Raw genomic sequence first — 17,858 nt, forward strand, 5'->3', positions numbered from 1 at the left:
AGAATGTTTTAGAAAATCAATTGTTTTCCTTTGCAATAAAGAAAAAGATTTTCATTCTAAGCTATCCAAGTTCAAAATTTTTGGAATATTAGTTCCAGTTTAATATTCGCTTCTATAATTTAGGAAAGTATTTCGCACATGCAAAACTCGGATCCGGCCCACTGACCTTACGCTCAGCCGCCGGCCATAAATTCTGGCTCAGAGTGACACCAGATTAAGTAACCTAATATAGCGAAGACTATTTGCCAGTGCTCTCTCTCACCGGAAAATACGCAGTTCTCTCATTAATTGGGCTCCATTAGTACACTGTAACAGTAATTTCTGTGTGTCTGCAATGCATACGGATTGTGGAATTTAGCGGTGCTCTCTCTTCCACTTCTTTATACAATATGACTTACCTAAACGGGCCCTTTATCGTTACAGGCCGTGGGCTGTGCTACATCATACTGACAACAGTAATGTTCTTATACTGACAATCTGACTGGTCGTTTTACCTGATTTTGTAATCATTTAAATAAGACAACATGACCTACCAGTGGGAGACATTTCGTTCTCCCTTTTCCTTCTGTGACATTTTTCCGTAATCTATTTGCCTTCCAATCAGCGAAATGCGGTAGAGTACGGCCGGTAAACGATTTAAAAACCACGATTTAGTCCCGTTAAGACGATTTCTTCAAACATTGTCGTTGCTAAAGGAATTTACTTTCGTCTTAAATCGTCTCAAGCAGCAACGTTCACAGACATCCCAAATACGTAAAAGCTCATTATCCTGGTACGAAGTTTGTAAAACAAACTTCCCACAGTTTGTGTCAGGTTGATCTTTTCGTCTGATAGCACTGCCTAAGTATCACAAGTAGTGTCCCTGTAGCTGTGGGAATCATTGGTTAATAACGAGTTTAACACCAATGGGTATAGTATTGCTAAATATTCAAATTAATTATCAACCCAAGTCTGAGTTTATCCGCAGACTGTAGCGAATTTATAATACTGAAGCTAGACTTTGCATCCTTGTCCTCCTTGAGTGGGCATTGGAAGGCGTTTGCACACACGTACACAACACTATGAATACTTCGAACGCCATAGTTAACGTTGCTCTCATAAACTACATTTGTTTTTTAATTCTTCTAGGTGTTCAGCATGTAATATGTGTTGTAGATACAGCCTTAGAGCAAAACATTGACCGCCGAGCCGTCCACATAAGGTGGACAACACAGTCGTGCTCCTCTCAGGATCCTGTGTCCGGCAGTAAGCTCGATCTGCAACATTGTAGACTGCGGCACCTCCCAGAGGAAGTCTTGAGTTCAGTATTAGTACATTATTCTTGACTAAGGCCGTAGTCTTGAGGTAAAACGCGAGACTAGCTAATACTCGTATGACATCTGGCGACCGGAAGCAGACAACGACAAAATTTTTATCGCCCCTTTCCTCTCGGTGCTGAAGCTATGCGTGTAATTCAAGCAAATCTACAATATATTTCGCTTTGTGTGACACTGGTAATAATAGTTCGGTTCAACAATGTTTTAGCGAAAGATTTCTTTACCCAGGATCTGCCTCTGAACACCGCATGCGTCTGAGTTCTCTGGGACCCGTTTGCTGCCTACCGGCGGGGGCTGAGGCACTGCGCTGCCTTCTGCCGACAACATCTGCTCCACTCCACACTCTCAGCCATGTACAATGCTTTAATGTTGTTGAGTAGTGACCCATAAAATCTGTCTACGATTTGTGTTTCACTCTTGATAGCAAAGGAGGCACAAAACCGTTTTTATTTGATGATTACTTTATTACATTAGAATGCAGTACATCAATGTGACACAGAATTAATTTCATTGTTTCTGATCCAGTGCGCTATAATTAAAGCGTCACATTCTGTTCTTTTCCTTGCACAGGAGATTCTTCAAATAATTTATTATTGTCATGGATTCATATGTGTTACTCAAGGCACAGGGAGTAAATGCAATGTAATGTTTGGTTTCTTTCTTTGATTTTCTATGGTAAATGGATGAAAAAGATTGCGTCAATTCCTATCAGAACCTGCTCTATAGCTACTAAGGCAAATTTCTTCTTTTGAGGTCCATAAATTAATTAATGGAGAAGTGAACGCTGTTCACAAATGATATTTAGAATATTCAATTGGATTTAAGGCGACAAAACTGCCACATTTGAAGCTACCCAGAGAAAAAGTAAGTTGCTAGAGACACTGTCAGCACATGTCTGCAGGAAAGTTTAGCATAGAGTAATCAAGAGGCTCATTTCCTTCATACTTATCACCCTGGAATGTGAGTCTTAAGTGAAGAACAATATTGAAATTCGTATCGTTGATGATCGATTCGAATTTCTTCAGAGACGCTGGTATTCCGAAGCAGCTTGGAAGTCAGAACGCCATGATCTATGACGATTAACACAACTTACTGAGTCGAGCTACCAAGAAGATTTGATGTGTAAAGGTTTTCTTCCGATTTCGATACAGAATTTTTTCTGGAAATTCGCAGCTCCTTAAAAAAAAAGCTCGCACACGATGGTCCCTACCTCAGTTGGAACTGACGACTGATTGAGCCGTTCTGACACGAGACATGGGCGGTACCACCGGGTTACAGACACACTGCTACCTTTGCACCACTCTCATCATGGTATTGGTCGCTCAGCCTCATAACGCATCGTGAAAGATAATAAAAGTTGCCACTTATGTGAAGAATAGCATTTCTTTAGCCAAAAAATTGAATTTTCTGCCTCAGTATCTTAGTTTACGTAAGGATTATACAGCATGAGCCATTCAAATGGAAAGGTAATATCAAGTAAATTTAGTGAGCCAATTCAGTACCATAGGCGGAAGTGATTGCACTGTCACAGTGTTGCCTAATGTTTGTGACGATGTTGCCAAATCTCAGGTGTGCTAGGAACAGCTGTGTAGCGGTATGCGTGGAGAATCCCCTGCTCGTGTCTTACGGGGATATGGAGAGGAACCGCAGGGTTTGGTTAAGATGCAGCGTTTTCTCCTAGCAGTTGTGTCAAACATTAAGGTGTATAATCTTCCATCACGATTACAGTTTCCTACAAAATATATACAAATAAAACACCTTGTTCCTTTCCGACAAAAGATTATTTCAGCACGATAAAAAGTTTTTGGAAATCTCTTATGCCCACCTGTCACCAAAGTAAGATAAACACTTTTCACCTCGAAATCGATTGCATGTATGTGCAGTGATGCTTAAATAACGCTCAAAGGACATTTAGTCCATATTTTATCTGAGCTTCTGTATGTCGATAAAATCGGTTCTGATCTGGGAATGCAACTTAGACCGTACTTAACGCTCAATTTGATCCCTTCGTGAGAATACAGCACGGCTACTATTTGTTGTTTGTTCAGAACTGCAGATTCCTCAACATCTCCACATACTGCGCGTGAATGGGTTCGAATCCTGGCCCGGCACTATAGATTTCATTATGTATTATCAAGCTCTAGCATGAGAACACCTATCTGCTGGTGGATAATTATTTTAATGTTTAATGTATTTTCATTCGTTGTCAACACTAACGATATGTGACGTTTTGACACCCAGTGAGACACAGGACTATTTGCGAGATCACTGTAAGTTCAAGATGTTAGTCCGAGCTGGACAAAAATTCGGAAGCTGACGTATCTTTGTGTGTAGTCAAAAGCGATATGATGTGTGGAGCTGTATTCCCAGTGAGCACTGAACTCTTCGTCATATTATTTCTAGGTCAAACACGCTCACATGTCGCTGCTGGTGCAACAAACCCATATTTAACGTTCGCTTTCTCTAGAATATAACAGCGATAGATGCCGGGTTGGAGTCTTGGGAAGGAAAAAAATGTATGTTTCGTCTCGTCATTTCAGTTAAAACATCTAGCTACTGCCGAGAAAATCCGAAATGTCACAGTTGATTGTGCGTCGATATCTATCCGATTAAGTTCTGAGTTCGAACCCCTGTCCAACACAAAGCTTTACCTCACGGCAATTCAAGTAAGTTACTTGTCAAGAACCAAGATTCAACATCTCTCGTCGTTCGTTAACAGGGACAATAGGTGCTGGGTAGGAATTCGCGTCCGGCAAAAATGCTTGCACTATGTAATTTAAAGTTGGTATTTGCAAACTGGCTCTCTCTAAAATCGAGGTTTATCACTCTCTGTATGCCTAATCAGGAGTGACTGTTAGTTTCCGTCAGGCAAGAAATCTTTGCTTAGTCTGCATGACCTGGGTTTGAATCCATATGCAAAACGAGACGGTTCGTCGTGTCATTTGAAGTTCATACATATTCTCAACTGGTTGCCCGTGAATAACTTCAATTTTTAATCTCATTTTGTGTTCAATGATAAGTACGGTATGTTACTTTGAAGAGTAAATCATGAATACGACGAATTTACTACGTGTATTACCTATCTGACGTAATAATGAGAGTGGTAAAATGTCAGGTATGTCATTTATTGTAATAAATGTGAGCTACAAGCCTTAAGGGCAGTCTTACCTGTGATAAGGTGTTCCGTGATATTTGTAGTATCGTGGTATTACTTTACATCTTGAGTTACTGCGATACAGAACAGTGTTTTCTGGTGGTGATTTGTTGGAACCATTTTCAATAGTCAAACGACTGTACCAAGGAGCGATAAGGGGACCTGCTAGACAGTTGCGTTATGTGGGTTGCATGTGAATCAGGCGAAATTCAATTCGGGCGTTAGGATAGTTTTGAGCATGACTGTACGTGTAGGGGCAAATGAATGATTAGAGTTGAAGAAAAACTGGATGATTAATTCAAGACAAAGAGCTTCACAAATTGATAAGTCGATAACGTGTTGGGCCACCTCTGGCCTTTCCGCGGGCAGTTACTAGGCTTGACATTCACTGATAAAGTTAGTGGATACCCTTCTGACGGATATCGTACCAAATTCAGTTCAGTTGGTTCGTTACATCCTCAAAATCGCGACCTGCTTTAAAGAACCTGCCCATTGTGCTCCAGATGTTGAAAATTGGTGAGAGATATGGCGATCATGCTGAGCAATGTATTGCCTATCGTGTACAAACACGTAGATACGATATCCGTGTGTGGTGCGTAAATTGTCGGTAGGCACCTCACTTAGTGTCCCGAGCAGAGTTCAAGCCGCCATAAAGACAAAGGGTGGACGCACTGCATATTAATGTCCACTAACAGGTGTCTGTCCACTCACTGATAGGACAGTGTATTTCGAAATGTTAGCAGAGGCCAGAAGTTGGAGCATTTGGTCTTCCTCTTAAAGCTTACGTGGGGCGAGTCGTAGAATCTCTATAAAGAGACACCTCTGGCAACACTAGTTGAAAGTGGCCTTCAAACTAGCCGTCAGAGCTGCCGTAGCCGAGACGCCCCCTGGGTAAACGCTACGGACTTCTGCAGTCGCGCCTCGCGATCTGTCACGAATTATGGAATGTATTCGCAGATACCAATTGTAATACGACAACGGCTATACAGTTTGCTGGAAACGTACAGGATGTTCTGAAATTCCCATCACTACCTGCTACAACTTGTAGAGGGGACTGAGTACATAATACTCATATTTTAAATTGTAACCTGTCTCCCGAGACGTACCGTATACTAGAACCACTTGGAAACATGTTGGTAACGCTGTCACTTTGACAAGTAATTTGTTACATTGAGGAGCCAAAGAAATATCGTTTATGGTCCCCGCGAGCACGCAGAAGTGCCTCAACACGCCGTGGCATGGACTCTACTGATGGCTGAAGTCGCGCTGCAGGGAACTGACACCATGAAACCTGCAGAGCTGCCCATAAATCCGTAACAGTAAGAGGGAGCAGAGATCTCTTCTGATCAACACGTTGCAAGGCATTCCAGATATGCTAGTTAATGCTATAAAATTTACTAGAAACGTACAGTATGTTTGGGGAGTTTGGTGGCCAGCGAAAGTGTTTAGGCTCGGAAGAGTGTTCCTGCAGCCACTCTGTAGCAACTGTGGTTGTGTGGGCCGCTCCATTGTCCTGCTGGAATTACCCACTTCCGTCGGAATCCACAATGGACACGAATGGATGCAGGTGATCAGACAGGATGTATGTAGACGTATCAGGGATCCCACATCACTCCGAATGCGCACGCTCTACAACGTCACAGAGCCTCCACCAGATTGAACAGTCCGCAGTTGACATGTGGGGTCCATGGAGTCATGAAGTTGTCTTCATACCCATACACGTCCATACTGTATATACATTTTGAAATGAGACACGTCCAACCAGGGATTATGTTTCGAGTCATCAACAGTCCAATGTTCGTACTGATGGGCCCAAATGAGGCGTAAAGCTTTGTGCTGTGCAGTCAGCAAGGGTACACGAGTGGGCCTTCGGCTCTGAAAGCCCATGTAGATGATGTTTACATGAATGGTTCGCATGCTGATACTTGTTGATGGTCAAGCATTGAAATTTTCAGTTATTTTCGGAAGGGTTGCACTTTCGCCGCTCTGAACGATTCTCTTCAGATTCCATTCTTGCAGGATTTTTTTTCTGGCCGCAGAGATGTTGGAGATTTATTGTTTTACTGGATTGCTGATATTCACGGTGCCCTCGTGAAATGGTCGTACAGGAAAATCCCCACTTCATCGCTACCTCGTAGATGCTGTGTCCCATCGGTCTTGCGCCAAGTATAAAACCACGTTCAAAGTCACTTAAATCTTGATAACCTGCCATTGTAGCAGCAGTAACCGATCTAACAACTACGGTAGACACATGTCTTACATAGGCGTTGCCGGCGGCAGCACCATATTAAGCCTGCTTACATATCTCTGTATTTGAATACGCATTATTATAATAGTTTCTTTGGCATTTCAGTGTAGATGTGGCCGAGTACATCTATTGTTCTACAGTTTCACTCTTTAATAACCAAAGAATCAAAAAAATCGGTCTTCAGAGACACTGGTTTTACAGGAGGGCGTTTTCCAATTTGAAATTAGAATGATATTATTTCCTTCAGCTGCTGATGGGCGTTGATAGATATCAACGAAGACAGGTGAAAATGTGTGCCCCGACCGGAACTTGAACCAGGTATCTCCTGCTTACATGGCATTCGCTCTATCCATCTGAGCCACCGACGGCACAGAGGATAGTGAGACTACAGGGACTGTCTCGCGCACGCCTCCCGCGAGACCCACATTCTCACCTTTGTATGTCCACACACTACATTCGTAGCGTCCTTTCGCACATGTCCGGAAGAACAGACACAATATCCATATAAATATATTTTCCAATTCGCGTGCGCTGCGTCTCCACGGGGCACCACAGACGCACCTGCTGACGGTGAAGGCACCCTTACTCGAAGACGTTGTGCAATGGTAACGAAAAGCGTGTGGGGAGGAGTCAGACGTTGTGGACAACGATCTTGATAAAGGCGACTAGCAGCTCTTCCAGTACTGTGCGCTTTGGCCACACAGAATACTCGTGTCGGTGTATTCGGCAAAAGTGTGCTCAGAAAAGTTGCTCTAACACTCACAGACACATCAACGAGACTCGATCCAGGTCAGAGAGGAGACAGCCGTCAAATGACATCATAGGATCCGACGTAAGTAACCCCCCCCCCCTCCAGTGATTATAACCCTGTTGCATACCACATTAGCGAAGGTGTATTTATACGGCTGTAGCACGGATATACCTTTACATACATGGGCTCCTCTTCAAAATATCGTCACTCAGTTCCCTAGAAGTTTTTAACGGGAATTTTGCAACATACTGTATCTCTCCACTAACTATACAGTTCTTTCCAGAATTAGATCCCTCTGCAGTGGAGTGTGCGCCGATATGAAACTTCCCGGCAGATTAAAACTGTGTGCGGGACCGAGACTCGAATTCGGGACCTTTGCCTTTCGTGGGCGAGTGCTCTACCATCTGAGCTACCCAAACACGACTCACGCCCCGTCTAAACAGCTTTACTTCTGCAGTACCCCGTCTCCTACCTACAGCTGTTGTACGACATTCGAAATATACGGATGTATTTCAGAATTTCGGCGTAATGCAACTTCGCAGAAACATGGATGAATTTTCCTGTATATTGTTATCATTAAAACCAAGCACCGTCTCAGTACCTAATACTTTCTGATATGGAGACAATTTTCATCATTTCAAGCACTATTAAAGTTGGTAGGTGTAGGAAAAAAAATACCAGTACCATACTGAAAATATCGGTGAGAAGCGATAGAATTCCTACAAACAACTTGGAGAAAATCATTTTGGGATCTAGGCCATGTCATTATAAAACAGTGAAACAACTAAAATAACCACATTCCGACCATCGTTTTTCAGAGCGAATAAATGCCACGAAATTTCAAATCAGCAGCAGCGAAATGAAAGGTCGATTTGGAAACAGTTTCTATTTCTTCTTTCTTATCTTCGATTAATTTCCCAAATATCTCGTTCGTTTCGTATGTTGCTTTCTTTACACTTGGTGTTTCACATTTCTAGAGCTTGCAATTTTACCTAGTAACTCATGCATGCAAACGTCATCTAACGAGGCTACAGAGCATCAAAATACAGGCGCCAGCTCCGGCAAATGTATGTAAGTAGAGTGTGATGCCGTGATCATGTATCAATTTGATCATGTATCATGATCCGGAAACGAATGAGTCGAAAGTTACATACCTCTGACGGCGGAATACAAGTACTGGTACTGTTGTTGCTAACTTTCAAAGGTGGTAGTATGTCCGGTAAACATGGGCTACAAAATGCATACCTGAGGAGCTATGAGCACTTGTTCAGCAGTGGAGATATGTTTTATGCTAGCGAAGATGAACAAGTCCTCACAGCTCTTAAGGTATGCATTTTACAGCCCATGTGTACTAGACATTCGGTCCATACTACCACCTCTGAAAGTTTCCTGCCCTACATCTCAGCTACAACACTACCGGTAGATCCTGTCACACGTAACAGGAATGTCTTCTCTTCCAATTTTCCGTTATAGGGACATAACCTCAAATTTATAGATTTATCCATCTCCATCATCATAGAATCTTTCTGTGTACACATATTTTACAGACTCCAGCGCCTGTAACTTCGATACCCTGTAGCGTCGCTGGATGACGTTTCCAGACATCGATTCCTATGTAAAACTTCACCTGGTTGGTCCCCTCTACAGACGCGATAAGTGTGTAGCACGACGTGTGAAACATACTGTATGCAAAGTGAATAACATGGGTGAATGGGCTAGAACCGAAGCCCCCCCTCCCATTATCTCTCTCTCTCTCTCTCTCTCTCTCTCTCTCTCTCTCTCTCTCTCACACACACACACACACACACACACATTCTCTCACTTTCATTCTCTCACTCTCTCTTCTCAACTATCAACTGCCAGCTTTCCTTTATGTCTTTTATGTCTTAAAACTGCTGTCTGATTTCTGGCAGAGCTCTAGATAACATGCCGCTCACTGTATTTTATCGCTGGTTGCATCATCTTAAATTCAAACTGTATATTTTGCTCAAAATTGTCAGAAGTTATTTTGTAACATCTATAGATGTTATAAATATGGGTTGCATTTCTTCAACCGATCTCTAGCGGCTAGTGTGTTCTCTCAAAATCGATTTTCCTCAAGCTCGTCTCCTCTAATTCCTGTGTAAATATTTTGGATCAGTATTTTCAGCCAGGACGTATGAAAGTGATGGTTCGATAGTATCCGCAATTATCACTATTTGCCTTATTTGGTGTTGGTGTTATTTTTTTCGTTTAGTCTGAAAATTTAGCAGTCACGTCAGTTAGCATAGATGTTGAGGAGTGAAGCAGCAAACGTCGATAGAATGAGTCCTCGCCGGTGCTGATAGAGCCTTCTGGTGGCGAAGCCCTGCACTACAGACAACTGAGTGTGTGAGGAACTAGTAGCGACATCTAGCAGCGAAGTGATGAACAGCAAAATGGCCGCGAAAATTGAGTGACTTAAATGTCTAGTTGCTGTTTATTTCTTCCTTTACACTATTATTACAAAACAGATTACGGCATCACTGCTCGGTTAGTCTGTTACCGTATTTTTGTGTATTTCACACATTACAAAATAATTCTGTTCTGGTAACATATAATGCAAACTACATCTCGAGCGACATTAACGTACGCAGCATGTTACATTCATCATTCCCTCTTCGCCCCAGCCGAGGCGCTGGAACGTTCCAGACCCCCTTACCACTAGACCACCGGGGACCCCGGCTGTTTCTTGCTCCATAGTCCAGCTAGTGGTCGTAGAGCACTTCCTGTTGTCCCCCGTGTTTACACCGAGGCAGCAGTGGCGTGGTGTAACAGGAAGTGTTTACTTGCGTCCGCTGGATGTCCACTTAGTGTACGACTTATTTACCTGGCTGACGTTCGTGTCGTTATAATCTCCTTAGTTGCGTTACAATTATATGCAGGGACTGAAAATCTGCCTATGCAGTTGCACGCAGTCGCATCTCACTATTTGAACCTCTGTAATTCGATCGTGTTGTCAAGACCCATGTCAGAACTGTTTATCGAAGAAAGCTCATGTGTTCGGTACATTTCATAAACGGAAGCGACTGGGATAACAGACAGCCCGTAAACATTTTGTAATGAAGTGTCAGCCGGTACGTAATACTCGATATCTGGAGTTGTTTTATCGGTTATTAAGATAATCGTTTCACCCCTATACACTTAAAAAAATTCCCGTGTTTTCTCAATAAAGCATAAGCACAGTACATAAATCCCTCGCGAAAATGACATCGGAGAAGTACAAGTGTTCGAGTGCCACAGAAAACAAGTGGGTCCTTGAAGGTGTGGAACGGAGAGCAGAACCAAAATAAGATGTAACGTTTCGGGATTCCCTCATAGTCGCGTAGACACTCCAGAAGCAGGAAGATCCGTTTGATGACGTCTCTTGAGGAGCGGGGAAAAAATTCACTCTCAAATAACTACTGTACAACATGCCTCGCCGCCTCTTGAAGGGTGTCATGGGATTCTGCAGCCGTGGACTGGGCGACCCGTGAGCCAACGCGGTGTTTCTGGCCACATACATTTTAGCTGCAGGTTCTCCGACGTGCAAAGGAAGCCGCGACAATGGGGATGCTCTGCGTGCCGTTTTGTAATAAGAACGCCTCTCCACATTTTATCGTAGGAATGATATAAATTTCAAACTTCTTAGATCCACCGAGTCATTATGTATTCTTAAAATATCTTTTAACTCTTTTTCAACACATGTGTATCTTTTACCTCTTTCACTGAAGAAGCTGACCAACTGATTTTTTTTCAATTTCAGGTATTGGTTTTATTGCATTCTCCTTTAGCGTATTGATCAGAAATTGTAGGTTAAGATACCTTTGCCTTATTGAGTATCGTTTGCTATGCCAAACTTCGACAGCATTCATGGTCCTGTGCATCGAATTGATGACGGTAGATAGCTGACCGAAATCACTTTGAAATAAATTCTCTGAACGCAGATAACTTTGATACAGTAGTGTTAGGTATCGAGGTATTATATAACGCAACTGAAGCCAACCTAAGAGTGAATTTATTTCGAAATAATTTCGGTCGACTGTCTGTCTTCACCAATTCCACATTTCAGGTTGTGTACTAGCATTTTCCATCTATTGACTGATTAAATAGTCTACGCCACTGGGCACTTGCTACGCTGTTACTCTCCATGCTTCATCAAGGCAGTCCGGTGGAAGATGGACTCTACAGCACACGTGCGGCAAGACAAACGAACTACTTCTTCATCCCTGTATTGCTCCACTAATCGCAGTTCTTGTATGTCTTCCACAGGCATTGCTTGAAATGAAAATTACAACTGGAAAATAAATGTCTCAGATAACACTGTTTTCATAGCTTAATTTGCAGCCATTTCGAAGTAAAGCAATGCAGTTTTAAATGACAACCAAGTTATGACATTTATCGGTTGAGAAAAAATATTTCACAATTATTTTGACTTTCCTCTGGTAAAAAAGCTAGTCTTCCGTGCTTCAGGTATCAACAAGTTGTTTCGAACACCTCTGAAATGTCCGTCCATAAGAAGAGCTTCTCCCCTTCTTCGTAACTGATCACCAGGATTCATTTGTAAGGAACAGGGTTATTATGTCTCCTTAAAAACTTCAGTCACTTTCAAAATATCTTCGTGCTGCCCAATCCCTGAACTACTGCCGTCTTTCTCATAATTCGTTATACTTGCGACGTAATCTAAACCTTTATCTCGCAAATCTTGAAATTGCTCTTTAAACCCTCCGAAAAAAGGCACTGTCTACTCACCGCAGACTGTTTCCCAGCAGTTATGCATTATTTTCTCAATCTCCACATCGGTTTCGTCAGGTTGGGCGAGAAACTTACTGTTGAGCCGTGATTCTACCATTTACAATTTTTAAACTGCCGCTGCTCCTATTCCGTTCGGAGTTCCTGTACAGGCAGTTCGTATAATTACCACATTTCCGGTGCTCCTGGCACCGCTTACCATCCTTTCCCCTTTCTGTTTCCTTTTCCTTTCCTTTTTCTAACCACACGCTCCAGTCACATTACCGTGATCACCGCCAGTGTCCGACGCTAATGTGTAGGGAATGCGTAACGCGGAAACTCAGCCACTTATGTGACATCCAAAAGGACGCGATCATTGCCTTTCGGGCCACAGGTGGATGCATTTTCGAAACGGCAGAGTTCGTAAAATGTTGGCGTGTTGCCATATTTAAAGCACTCCGCGCATGGCGCTGTCGAGAGCCGACGCTGAGGCCGTTGTGGTGCCCCACGGTCCACAGAGGACAGGAGTTAAAGGAGACCGCAGGTGAATAACGTGCAACTGCTGAGCAACTGACCATGCACGTGAACCGAAGAGCCTACCGACAGTGTCTCCTCTAAGACCACTCAGCGAAAAATGCTATGTGTGGGTCTCCACAGCAGACTCCTGGTCCACACACCTATGCTGACTGCTGTTCGCCCGCGACGAAGGCTGGAATTTTCACGCCAGTTCTGCGACTGGGCGTCCACTGAACGGTGACCTGCGGGCTTTCCAAGTGACAGCCAGACGTTGGCGTGTAGGGCGCGATTCACCTGAAAGTGAACACCCTGCAACCGTCGGCGGCAGGGTTAGGACAGGAGGAAGGATCGTTACGATCTCACAAACGTTATCGTGACACTCCCGTCGTTCTGGAAGGCACAGTGGATGAGCAGAAATATCGGTCGGAACCGTTGCCACACCTACATCGAGTCTTTTTTCCCTCGGAATCTACCAGCAGAACAACTAAATCTGTGACACAGCTTGCAGTGTGAAAAGCACCAGGATGAGTTTGCTGTACTCCACCGACCACCAGGCTTCCCGGACTTAACGGAATCGAGAATATGTGGGACCACCTCGATGAAGCTCTTCGTATCCTGGGTCCTCAACCGAAAAACGTAGAGCAGCTAACTAAGGCACCGGCGTCGGCACGGCTCAGTACCTCACTGACTCCTGCGCGTTTCTCAGTTGTCCGCGCTTCCCGTTAATCGTATCCCCCTACAGTGACTCAATGACGACACTCTCCCGTACACGACAGCATCATCAACAGCCCCAGACTGCTGTTCACTCTGCCTGTCACCTCATTTATGTCTATACAGTATAACAGCTGTCTGTTACACTTCCTGGGACACTCCTGACGATACCCTTGTGTCTGATCAACGCTCGCTGTCGAGAACGTACTGGTATCTGTTGTAGACTTTAAGCCGCTCTCATATCTGGGAACCGACTCCGTATGCTCATACGAGGCCCTTGGTTAACAGTGTGCAGTGGAGCACCGTGCCAAAGGCTTTTCTCAAATATAGGAGAGTGCAATGTGCTTGGGACCCTTCATCCGTGGTTCGCAGTATATAATGTGCGAAAAGGGCAAGCTGCGTTTCACACGAGCTTTCTAAAACCGTGCTGATTTCTGGACGTAAGCTTTTCGGTGTCTAGGAAATTTATTATAATCATATTCAGAATACGTTCTAGGATTCTGCAGAAAATCGATGTCTGTAATTTTGCACATCCTTTCTTTTACTCTTCTTGTACACGAGTGTCACCTGCGATTTTTTAAACTGCCTTAGGTTGGACCCATTACAGGTGTAATATTCAGAAGGCAAATGTATATTGATCTCGTTATATACGGCTGCAACTTGCGCTTTTGCCAGTCCTTTGCGAAATACTGCTGGGCAAGAGAAAGGCGATAAATGCGAATGAAGTAAGTAAAACTGAAATTGTTTTAACTTCTTCGCTGTCGCCGAATCCTTTCCAAGCGATGCGTCCTTGAGCGGGTCAAACAGGTAGCAATAAATGCTCTACAAGTGAGGTTGACTTTTGAAGTTTTTCTTACCAGTCAAGTACAATGCAGACAGCTTCCATTCTCCATAATATCAGCAATATGAAAATGAAAATTCACGAAAGTCAAATCTGGACTGTAGCGATAATGACGCAGAGTCTCCCAACCCATTACTGTTTCTTTTCCCTTCCAGTGGTTTCCTGGATGAGCTGCGCTATGTTTGGGCGAGCGTTGTTGTGTAATAGTATCACGTCTTTTCTTTGACATTGGCGACCCTTTCCTCTCGTTTTCGGCTTTACTTTGCTCATCACTATGTGTGAGTGGTCAGCGCTGCATCCTGTACGCTGATCTTCCCAATAATCACCAAAATACAACTACTTTGGCATCCAAATGATGGGCAGCATCACTTTCCTCGCTGATGCTCGAGTTTGAATTCCTTTCGGACAGGTGAACTAGTGTGCTTCCATTTCACTCCTTGTCTTTTCGAGTCGGGTTCCCGATTTTGAACGAAAGTTTAATCACACGTTAAAATCTCGTTCGAAAAAGGTTCACCTTCACGTTCATAGCACTCTTTGTTTCCTTGTGTTGTGTGAATTCTCTCGGGACCCACGTTGGACTTGTTTCGCTGTACTTGAGCATGTCAATGACGACGTTATGGACTGTGCCACTACCTGTTGCAGCTATTTTGCTATTCAGTTCTACTGCAACACGTCGGCCATCAGGAGTAATGTCTTCAGAGCCGGCTTTAAGCGAAGGAGGAGACAGTTCAATTGGCCGGCCACGGTGTTTTTTATTAGTCACTGAAGTTAGATTGTTTTTGAACTGTCCTACGTATTTATCAAAAATTTCCGTCGTTCGCACAGCTTCGACCATACTGAAAAAACGTTAGAGAAAATATTTCGGCCGTTTTCCGTCTTCTGAAAGGGAAAACGCATCGTTGAACGTTGCTCAGTTAATGTGGAAACTTCAACCGGACACGCCATTCTCAATTGCAACATTAAGGTTATAAATAAAACAATTATTTTTTGTCAGCCGCTCTTTGCTCATCACAGTCATGCCATCCTGAAGTCATGAAACTACAAAAATTCTTCCTACGGACTATTCGACTTCATTAATTTGCTTTGCAGGGGAAACTCACGAAGGAGTATGCGCTTAGTATTTAGTCGGTCATTTCTAGTTGATGAGAAAGTTAAAACAAACAAGTAGCAAACCATTGCTCATTTATTTAGGAACAACATTTATCAGATACAGCTGAGTAACGTTTAACCCAAACCTTAAATGTCATATATATGACACTGCTCGTAGCTGCATCATCTGGCAAGAGTACGCACTAACACCAATAACAAGAAAATGCACCATGACCTTCGTAAACTGTGCATTCTTCATGCCACTGTTGGGAGCAGACATCACACTCAATACAGTCTTCCGTGACAGACTCGTTTTAGTCTTCACCACACCTTGGGCAGTTCAAAACATGAAGTTGGAATAATAGACAATTGTGAAGGTGATTCGATAAACCCTATGCCTGGCACTTAGATATGATTTGCACAATATCCATGTGGGTGTAGATCCCTCCTTGGATTGTGCCCTGGTTGTTGCTGAAGCAGTTTAATCCAGATTAGCCACAGAGATTCTACGTTGTTCGTTACTGATATTTTGTCCCTCCTTGGTTTACTTTGTTTTCCTAACAATGCATTTTTGTACGTAGACTCAAACAGAATTCCGGATGTTTTTGCAGCTTGCTTTAGATGTTCGAAAACCTAAAATTGTGCAGTTCACAAAACGAAAAATCATAGTATCCTATGACTACAGCATCAATAACTCTCATTATCAATCGGTCAGCTCACACAATTACCTCGGTGTAACACATTGTAAGGATACGGAATGGAAGCAGGACTGAATAAAACTCAAGACGCGTTCATACGATTTCTACACCTGGATAAGCATTCGACAATGTAAAATGGTGCAAGATCGATGTTGTGAAGAAAATAGGTCTAGGCAGAGACGGGTATATATTAGTACAAGATCCAAGAGGAAATAAGAGTGGAAGACCAAGAACGAAGTGCAAGGATTAAAAAGAGAGTAAGACTTTGATATAGTTATTCGCCTATACTGTTCAATGTTTGCATCAAAGAAGCAATGAAGAAAATAAGACAGAGGTTCAAGATTCGCACTGAAATACGGGTTGAAAGGATACCAGTGACAATGTTTGCTGATAATATTATCGTTGTCAGTGAAAGTGAATTACTACAGGATCTGATGAATGAAATATACAATATAATGAGTGTAGAATTAGGGGTCAGAGTAAATCAAAGACAATAGTGATGAGATGAAGCATAAACGGGAAAAGCGAGAGTCTTAACATTGGTGATAACGAAGTAAGAAATGGAACCATCACATCGTGTCAGTCAAAGATAAAGGTGGTGGCGAACTGTAATTTATTGTTAGAATTAAAGAGAAATATAATCAGTGCACAAAGATGATCTTTTTTGAACTATTGGTGCGACCCATACTCTAATATTGCTCCATGGTGTGGGACCTGTCCCATATACGAGTAGCAGGGGATATTGAACTGTTCATAATAAAGTCAGCACAGGTTTGTTTGGCTCACAGGAGAATGTAACAGAGATGCTGAAGAAATTGGGAGATGCCTGAAGATACACATAAGCTATCCCGAGAAAGCTTACTTGCCAAATTTCTAGAACATACCGTAAATTTTGAATATACGAGGTGTGTTAAAAAAAATTGGGAACGTTCGTAATTTCGCGCCAATGGCGTGTTGGGCGAAATGCAGTTGACATCCCTGCACGCGCGTGTGCTTAATGTGTAACTGCAGGAAGTTTCACTGTTCTATGTCTGTTAGCTTATTGTTCAGTGCTGTATTGACTAGAACGTTGTGTCGCACAGTTGGCGAACTTCGAGAGGGTATAGTTAGAGGAGCAATGCGCCTGCAATAAATTTTGCGTGAAACTCAAGAAAACCGCCGCTCGGGGTAGCTGCGCAGTCTAGGGGCCTTGCCACGGTTCGTGTGGCTCCCCTCTGTCGGAGGTTAGAGTCCTCCCTCGGGCGTGGGTGTGTGTAAGTGGTGCAAGCCTAGGGACTGATGACATCAGCAGTTGGTCCCATAGGAACATAAGAGCTAAACTCAAGAACACCTCTACAGAGACACGCCAAATGATGTAGGAAGCCTACGGTGATGAGTGTTTAAGCCGCACTCGGTGTTACGGATGGTTCACACGGTTTAAAACGGACGGACGGAAGCTAAAGACGACGCTCGTCCTCCGACTTCTGCCAGCAACGCTTGTGTCAGGAACGTCAACGATCCTGTGCGTGCTGAACGAAGACTGACTGTCCGAGAGATTGCAGAAGAATGTAACACTGCAGTTGGATCGTGAAATCCTAATACAGCATCTTGGAATGTATCGTGTTGCCGCCAAGTTCGTGCCACGGCTCACGAGTCAAGAGCAGAAAGACCTCCACCTCCCAATCTGAGAAGAGCCTTAGGATCACCCAAATGAGAACGAGATGTTCCTTAAGAAAATTATAACTGGTGATGAGACGTGGGTCTGCAGTTATGACGTTGACATGAAGGTTCAATCTTCACAATGTGTAGGGAAATGTTCTGAACGAT

This window comes from Schistocerca gregaria, unplaced genomic scaffold, assembly GCF_023897955.1.
Source record: "Schistocerca gregaria isolate iqSchGreg1 unplaced genomic scaffold, iqSchGreg1.2 ptg000351l, whole genome shotgun sequence".
In the NCBI taxonomy this organism is placed as follows: domain Eukaryota; kingdom Metazoa; phylum Arthropoda; class Insecta; order Orthoptera; family Acrididae; genus Schistocerca; species Schistocerca gregaria.